This window comes from Cyprinus carpio, chromosome A18 (genome assembly GCF_018340385.1).
Source record: "Cyprinus carpio isolate SPL01 chromosome A18, ASM1834038v1, whole genome shotgun sequence".
NCBI classification, from domain to species: Eukaryota; Metazoa; Chordata; class Actinopteri; order Cypriniformes; family Cyprinidae; genus Cyprinus; species Cyprinus carpio.
This window is the reverse complement of record NC_056589.1, coordinates 26147836-26156960: the sequence shown is the minus strand read 5'-3', so window position 1 is coordinate 26156960 and position 9125 is coordinate 26147836. Positions and strand designations below refer to the sequence as shown.

The 9125-nt window shown below is 34.0% G+C and overlaps 1 long non-coding RNA gene across 1 annotated transcript; it reads right to left on the bottom strand.

The window, feature by feature from the left end:
- Positions 1-366: 366 nt before the first annotated feature.
- On the bottom strand, positions 367-3638 carry LOC122148678. Its single transcript, XR_006162549.1, has 3 exons — positions 3438-3638; positions 1184-1221; positions 367-1094 (listed from the first exon to the last, which is right to left on the bottom strand). It is a non-coding gene; the product is annotated as an uncharacterized LOC122148678 (long non-coding RNA).
- Positions 3639-9125: the final 5487 nt, after the last annotated feature.

The window sequence follows — 9125 nt, the reverse complement described above, 5'->3', positions numbered from 1 at the left end:
TCACTTTCAATCTTTTCAACAGCTGCTGAACATGAGGGCCAAATAGAGAGCATCATCAATTAAAATCCTGAGATATCTACTGTATATTGAGACACAAACTCAATCTCCGAACCCTGGGAAGTAGTTATAGAAAGACGATTATGAGGGAGTGATTTTGATTTAGAAAACATGAATCTTGTTTTATCATCATTAAAAAAATATATAGTAAAATATATATATATATATATATATATATATATATATATATATATATATATATATATATATATATATATTATAGTAAAAAGGGCTTGCAGTCCTAGGACTGATCCCTGTGGCACATATTTAGTTACATTGAGTGAATAAAATATAAAACCTTCTGCCCGTACACATTGAGATCTGTTTGAGAGATTATTAAACCAACCAATAGCATGTTTAGATAATCCAATACTGACGAGTCATTCTATCAGTAAGGTATGATCAACAGTATCAAACACTTTGGATAGATCAATGCATAAGGCTGCACACTGTTTCTTGTTATCAACAGATACAATAAAATAATTTTGAACTTTTAAGGCTGCCGTAGTTGTAAACCAGATTGAAAAATCAGACAGGATATTATTAACTGAAAAAAAGTCCTTCAATTGATTGTTGACAAATATTTCAAGGACTTTGGCCAGGACAGACTGCTTGGAAACGGGACAATAATTATTAGGGTTTGTAGGATATACAGTACGCCTTTAAACAGGGGAAGAACAAAAGCTGATTTCCATATAAGTGGAATACCATTTAAGACAAGAGAAAGGATAAAAATATAAATCAGAGGAGGAGCAATAAAATCAGCTGCTAGCAATAAAAAAGTAAGGTTCCAATTTATCAGGACCTGCCGATTTTAAAACATGTAAAGAATTAAGGGCTTTGCACACCTCAGAGATTGTGGATTTGAAAGCCACTTTCTTCTGTGATGTGGTGAGAGAGCAAAGTGTCAGAGTGCTGTGGTAGACAAGACGGATACTGGCCGTCCGTCCACACTGACTAACTCTAAAGCTGTGGCGGATTTTACCTGCTCAGAGGACAGAACACGGGCCTGGATGTCATTTCAACTCCATTGCCATCTGTTCCCAAAAAAGAAGAGCTTACCTTACTGCCATCTTTTTAACACTACAGTATGTCTGCTAATATGAGAACTGAGTCATATACTCACCCTCATGTCATTCCTAACTCTCATGGATTTAATTTATGCTGTGGAGTACAAAAGGAGACAGACAGTTAGACATGATGTTCACATGGCTTTTTTCCATACAATGAAAGCATACAGTACAGTGACTGTTAAGCTCAGAAAAGACAAAAATAAACTGTATGATAACTCTGTATGAAAAAGACAAAGGATAAATTAAGTCACTGTTCACTGAAAATCATCTTCTTTGCCGGAGCACTCAAATTTAATTTGCATATTATAAAATATGCATGAATATGCTAAATGCTTGATTGATGTCAATGATGACGAACGCTTTTGGCAAGTTGCATGATTGATGATGAAGTTTCACTAATACAATTATCAAAGTAATATATATTATATATATATATATATATATATATATATATATATATATATATATATATATATAATGATATATATATATAATGATATTTTATAATGTAAATTTTTTTTAAGTTCCTCATATAATAAATTTCATTGAATAATGTAAAAGACAAAATAATCTAAAATAATACTGTGTGTGTGGTACATTTTTTTTTTTTTATCATATACATTTTCTAGTGAAGTAACTAGGTTCCTTATATAATACATTTCCGTGAATAATGCATAATAATGTAAAATATAAAATAATTTAAAATACAAAATACTACAGGTACTACTAAAAATATTATTAAATAAAATTTGTATTTTCAGAATTGAGTGAAGTCAAGTTTTGATGTAGCTACTTTATTGGCATGATAAACAATAGTATACTTGTCCCCCAAAGTGTTTACAGCTTGCACACAGTACAAAAAAATAAAAAAAAAGTGTGAGCAAATGCATTATGCAGCCAAATGGTGAGAGCGCTGTCGTGACCGGCAACATCACACGCTTCCAGAGTCACCGGTTGTCATCACGTGTGCCCGTGTGTGAAACTGTGGGAGGAGGGCGTTCATTCACAGTGAATACATTGAGAAGAGTGACTCTCAGCATCAGAGAAGTGTCTAAAGTGGGTTACCGCGGTACACTGGGAGAGTGAGACAGCCTCCGCACAATGCACTCTGGGACTGCATATCTCTCACTGCCCTGCACAGTTAAACTGCTCTTTGAACATGTTTGAAAGAGTATCAGAACAGAAATTCTGAACAATACCAGTTCTTTCCTTTTACACTTGCTACGCTGCCGATGTTTGAATGGGATTATGTCAGATTATAACGAGGGAGCACTTTAAAAAATGAGGCTTTATTCAGACAATACGAGAACAAGAGGAGGACGGTGCAGGAATTCATTAGAAACTAAATTAAGTTTTAATCGAAAGTTCAAAGCTCATTCATCTTATCCGGTCAATCAAATCTCAACAGTATGTGAGCGACTACTAACCTCCAGCCATCCACTCTATCACAGTCACTCTTATTCCAATATTAACTACTTTAAATTAAATAGTCCTCAGAATAATACATGAAAGACAAACAACCATTACCCTAACCACATAACATACTACAATACTATAAAAAAAAACATCAACAAAAATCATGTTATTTCAAACTTATTTTAATTTTATTTTATTTTATTTTATTTTATTTTATTTTATTTTATTTTATTTTATTTATTTATTTATTCATTTACAAACTAACTTATTTATTCTTTTTTTTTTTAATATATTTATTCAGCACAAGAGCATTAAATTGGTCGAAAAATACATTTATTTAGCAAGGGCACATGAAAAATGACCAAATAATATGCCTTATTTTATGTAAATTATAGATAAACCGTAATAATGTAAATTTTGCATTATTACAGTTTATCTATAATTTCTTTATAAATAAAGACATAGCATTTTTTCATTACTTTTCATTTCATTCATTTGATGTAACCCCTTTTTAATCTTTAACATTTTCATAACTACTAAGCTAATAAGCTACTACTAAATACAGTAGAAACTTCATGTTCTGTAAAGTTGCTTTTGCAACGATTTGTATCATAAAAAGTGCTATACAAATAAACTTGAATTGAATTGAATAGTGTTGCTATATTTAGACCCCTGTCTGATGTGAGATGAAAAGCAAACAGTGGCAAATAGAAAATCGGTGTGTTAAGAGATTGAGAAGACTTCATGGACTGCTGTGGTCGAGGGTTTGTGAATGTGTCACCATGCATGCCTCACAGAGCCAGACAGGAATGTCTTGACAGAAACAAAATGAATGAATTTTAAAGGAGCGTCAGTGTGAAAGTGCAATAGAAAAATACTATAAATACCCACCGGCATCTGGCCACTGTAAGATGACCTACGTCCCAAAGGCCCAGACCAGCCGAGGTGTCCATTATGCAATTTAGCAGTGAGAGGCCCGCCGCAACGCTTGTCCTTCAGTGATGCTTCCGACTCTTATGAGGTCTGACATCAGAGCTGATCTCTTATGCACAGGATTCATCAAGGTCGTCTTGAATGGGATTTTCTTGTAAAACACCTGTTGTGAATCAGAAGCACGTAAGAATGGATGTGGAAATATATTTTGGTTTGATAGTTAAGTCCAATATTTCAAGGTGTAATGTAATGTAACAAAGTAATATAACCTTTTTTTTTTTTTTAAGAAATTACTGCAAGCAACCAGGAAATAAATTACCATATTTTTTTTAGGAATAAAATGTTATATAAATCAGGTGAATGCCATATGAACCCCTCTGTAAAAACCTTTAGAATACAGTCAGGAATAAATCTGGAAGGCGTGGTGTTACTGAAGCGGAGAAAAAAACTAATTTTGAAAAAAAGGACTTTAAAGACATGTTTTGAAATTGAAAACAACAGAGGCAGACAGCTGAAGTGTAATAAAATAAACACTTAAATGTGTATTTTAGAAGTTTATTTATTTATTTGTTTTAACTAGTCTAGAAGAACGCAAGTTATTGGAAAAAATAAAATAGCCCAAAATCTCAATATTAACCTGAAACAAAAGCAAGGTTTGCAGAAGAAAAAAGTGTCTGTGAAATATTTTCAACATATGCTGACAAAAAGCTGTTTTATGATAGATAGATAGATAGATAGATAGATAGATAGATAGATAGATAGATAGATAGATAGATAGATAGATAGATAGATAGATAGATAGATAGATAGATAGATAGATAGATAGATAGATAGATAGATAGACTCTAAAAACGTATTCATAAAATAACTTCTAACTTCGAAATAAAATGGTTATTTTACATTTTTAATCCATGTATATCTAGAGAAGATACAGAATATTTAAATACAGAAAAATAATGTATAATGCATAATGCTTCATTTACATACATATTTTACTGCATAATATACATAGTATATACTGCAGAAATGGTAAATAATTATTCATTCAATTTATCAATTATAAATTACTTTGATCAGCGTGATATTATAATTTTGTTTTTGCTGCTTCACTTTCTAAACTGTGCATCAGAAAGCAATAACCTGTCATCTAAAGTTCTCCGCAGTTCTCCACAATATCAGCTTTGAAAAGCTCTGAACACGACTTACAAATCCTTGACTTTTCATTTCGACTTCCCACATAACACCGCCAGGCAATCAGAAAACCACATCTGCCCAAATCATGTTGTGAAAGACACATTGCTTTTAGTATAACATGTTTTTAGATTGCCTCTGATGGCTGGCATATTATGCAGTAAGTTTAGCTCTCCCCATTTCAGATGACTGGGTTTTTTGAGGGAAATCTCTCTCTGGGAAATCTGTTAGGATGCATAAGTAGTGTGATGGGAGAACAGTATGTGCATAAACACTCAGAAGATAAAACAGCCCAACGATAACAGGAAGTTCAGCTGCCCGTCTCGCTCACTTGTGCAGCACTTCTGTCTTCAGTGCTACAAGTAATGGAGACAGGTGGATAAGCTTGCACTGATGGATTCCAAATTAGATGGAGAACGATTTTTTAAATGGACGTTAACAGCATATTGGTGGCCCGTCTCCTTCAATGGAGCCTCCATCACCCTTTGACTAATGGGTTTCATATTGAAAGTTTCACAAAACAGTTGGGAGAACACTCTATGGGTTTGTTTTACATTACAGAGGTCTTATCAACAGTTAGTTCATCCCAAACATTTCTTTTTTTTTCTGTAGAACACAAAAGAAGGAGAAAATTAATTGAGTCTGAATCAATCGATCAATCAATCAATCAATCAATCATGTTGATATAGGAACATATCATACTAGGTAAAATCATGGTTCCTGTAGTCAGACAAATGTAAATGTAAGTATACAATTAAATAAGATAAATTAAATTAAGTTAAATTAAATTAAATAAACCTGAAAAGGTGAAAAGGAAGCATTAAATAATATATTATCCATACAAAAATGTATGAATGAATGAATGAATGAATGAATGAATGAATGAACGAACGAATGAATGGAAAAACAATGGTTCTTACAGACAAATTAAAACTGTATATAGGATAGGATAGGATAGGATAGGATAGGATAGGATAGGATAGGATAGGATAGGGAAGGGAAGGGAGGGTAGGTAGGGTAGGGTAGGGAAGGGAAGGTAAGGGAAGGGAAGGGAAGGGAAGGGAAGGGAAGGGAAGGGAAGGAAGGGAAGGGAAGGGGAAGGGAAGGGAAGGGAAGGGAAGGGAAGGGAAGGGAAGGGTGAAGGGAAGGGAAGGGAAGGGAAGGGAAGGGAAGGGAAGGGAAGGGAAGGGAAGGAAAGGAAAGCTCTTTGTGCATAAATGGAATCCACATGATCTGATTTTCATTAGAAATCCTTATTCAGTTATCACAAATAACTGAAAAGTCATAGAAATTCATTGGTGAAATGGGGTATAAACAACTTGAATATAATATTCTTTACGGTGTTGAGGAAAATTTGTAGTTGCAGTTTTTTTTTTTCGTTTTTTTTTCACACATTCATTTCAGAGACTCTGCAACTGTAGAAGTCGTGACGAATCAAAAGCGTCTAATTGGTGTTTTGTCTCGCCTGGTGCAATTGTCTCATTTCCTGTCAGGCTGATGAATGATTGGATGATTGATTCTCCAGCGTGATGTGGCTTACGGACACGCGGCTGATTAGACACCAGAGGGATCGTGCTACACGACAACAGGGGCCGATCTTTAAGGAACCCGGCACCTGAAGATTGTAATCAGAGATGACGGTTCTCACACAGCGGCTCGCGTGTCGCTGCCACCAATCAGATACTTGTCAGGGCAGATTTATTGAATCAGAATGTCCTTTACTTCTAATAGAGAATGAAGGGAAAGAAAATAAAATCTGATCATCAGTGAAATTTAAAGGATATTTTTTACACACTGATCGTCATCAAGTTCAGAATTTAGATTTTTTTAATGTTTGGGGGGATAAAAGCCTCCCTTATGCTGCATTTATTTGATAAAGTTAAAACAGTAAAATTGTGAAATATTATTACAATTTAAAATAACATTTATATTTGACTATTAGTTCAAATGAAATTTATGAAAACATTAAAAATCTTAATTATACCAAACTTATATTAAGACATTTTGACAGTTAAGTCACATTCTTTTCATCAAATTTAAGTACAATTGTCCACTTTTCTCATTCTACTCATACTCAAAATCAATTAATAAATAAATAAAAAAATCAACATGTTTTCGTCACTTTCAGACTTAGACTTATTTTGTCTGATTTCAAGCTCCATGCGCTGGCAGGCTGCCGTCGTAACTGGATTGTCACAGTATTGTCACCAAGGATGAAGAGGGTTGAAATAACACAAACAAACAAACCAACCGACGCACCAGCACAATGTACAATGAGCAATCAATGGCTTGAGAATAAGCATGTAATATGAATTAAAAGCTCTCTGCCTGGATTAATTCAGCATTCTGCACAGGACAACAAGAGAAACATACTAGTGCCGACTGGAAAAGCCGATTAAACAGAGTTTAAACAGAAACTGAAGTGGTTTGCAAAAAAAAAAAAAAAAGAGCAAGAGGGAAAAAACTACAAAAGTATGGGAAGAACATCCACAAGCAGACAACCAAGAAAAAAAGCATGATGGGTAAAGTGAGAAATGGTAGTCCGCTGTGAGTTCTGACTCACACTTGAACATACAAGACATGACAGAACGAGGAGCCCATTGAGTTAATTGAGCGAGGCCTTCTATAATTCCCCAACACACACACTTAAATCCCGCCAGACTGAGTTTGACATGGAAAGTATAGGCACATCAAGTCCTGTGAAGCATGACTGACACTAGGAATCACACACACACTTCATGTCTCCATATCTCATCAAGCGTTATTAAAGTAAAGCCATCCATTCAGTCAATAAAAAGAGCAAACAAAAACAACGGTCACATCACAGGCAAATAAATGAGGAAATAAGACACACACGGAGGAGCATTGATGAAGATCTGAGCTTCGTCTTCTGCTGGAACTACTGGACATTAAACGCTCTTGGCATATTTTTTAAAGTGCCCCTATTATTCCCTTTCATATACTGCCTTTCATGCTGTGTGTAATGTAGTTGTATATGAATGTAAATGTGAATTGTAAAGCCAAAAGTACATGATTATTAGTTATTGTTAATGTGTCGCAAAAGAAAGAATCAACTTTGAACAGCCTAAATGATTCGTCAGTAATTCGACCATGGGTGTCCACCCATGTTCTAAGTTGGCCGGCCGCAAAAAAAACTTGACTTGCCCTCAAACACTGTAGCTTGTTTGTGTGGTTAGCATCATGTCAAGGAGAAACTGTGAAAGTAAATAACAGATGATTACATTTTTTATTGAGCTTTCCAAATAGGGAACTATGTCAATGGGCATATCGTTTTAGACATGTGCTGTACACGGTAGACTAATCACAACAGACTGGGCCATCTGACCAATCAGAGCAGAGTAGGCTCACGGGAAGGAGGGGTTTAGAGAGACTGAATCCTAGAACTGCTTCGAAAGGATCGTTTGAGAATCGTTGGTAAACGAGGTGATATTAAATGCCTATTATGAGAAAAAAAAGCATTTTTGAACTTACCAAACCTTTTGTAGGAGACTCCCAAAACAATATTAGGAACCTTAAGCATTAGAGGCATGATTCCCATGTTTTTGTAGTACAACTATTATTTAACAGCCTATTATAAGAAGTCAAATTCAGATTCAGTCATATCACATTTCTGTATTCAAATAATGATTTTGGCCCATCAAATCTGATCTTCTAGACTGTACAGCATATCCAAAATCCCACAGTTAATAATAATTTTGACTTACTCTGTTGAATTAATATTTAATTAATTTGTAATAAGGTTTATTTTAAATTATTAACTCATTTTAATTCCCCAAAACTTTTATTACATTTTATCTACTTAATTTTAATGTTTGTTTAATGATTATTGCTACAAAACTGCAAATAATAATAATTAAAATAAATAAATCAATACAATCAAGGCAGGATTTTAGACTGTATTTAAAACTGTATTTGTAGCCCATATTTTGGTAACAGGGTTGCAAACATTGAATATCCAAAATGATAAATAAATAAATAAATAAATAAATAAATAAATAAATAAATAAATAAATAAAATGTCTTTTAGAAGCAAATAAAAATGTTCATCTAGAAGTTTAAAAGTAAATTTCACTGGAAACATCATCTCCAGGTCACATTTCACCTGCAAAATAATTTCACAATGAACGAAGTACATCTTTTAATTTTATTTTTCCATTGACATTATTTTTATTTCCATACATGACCTTTTTTATTTTTATACATAACCCCCCCCCCCCCCCCCCCCCCAACCCACCCATTCATTTAGTTAGTTAGTTAGTCAGTTACTGTAGTTGCAAACACCACAAACCCCATTGAAAAGAGTATCCAGAATGAATGCATGAATGAATAACCAACCAACCAATCTCATATACTATATACAGTATGTCATATACTAATTATATACTAAACATTAGACCTCCTAAGGTGAAGGTTTAGCCTCCTGGACCAGGACAT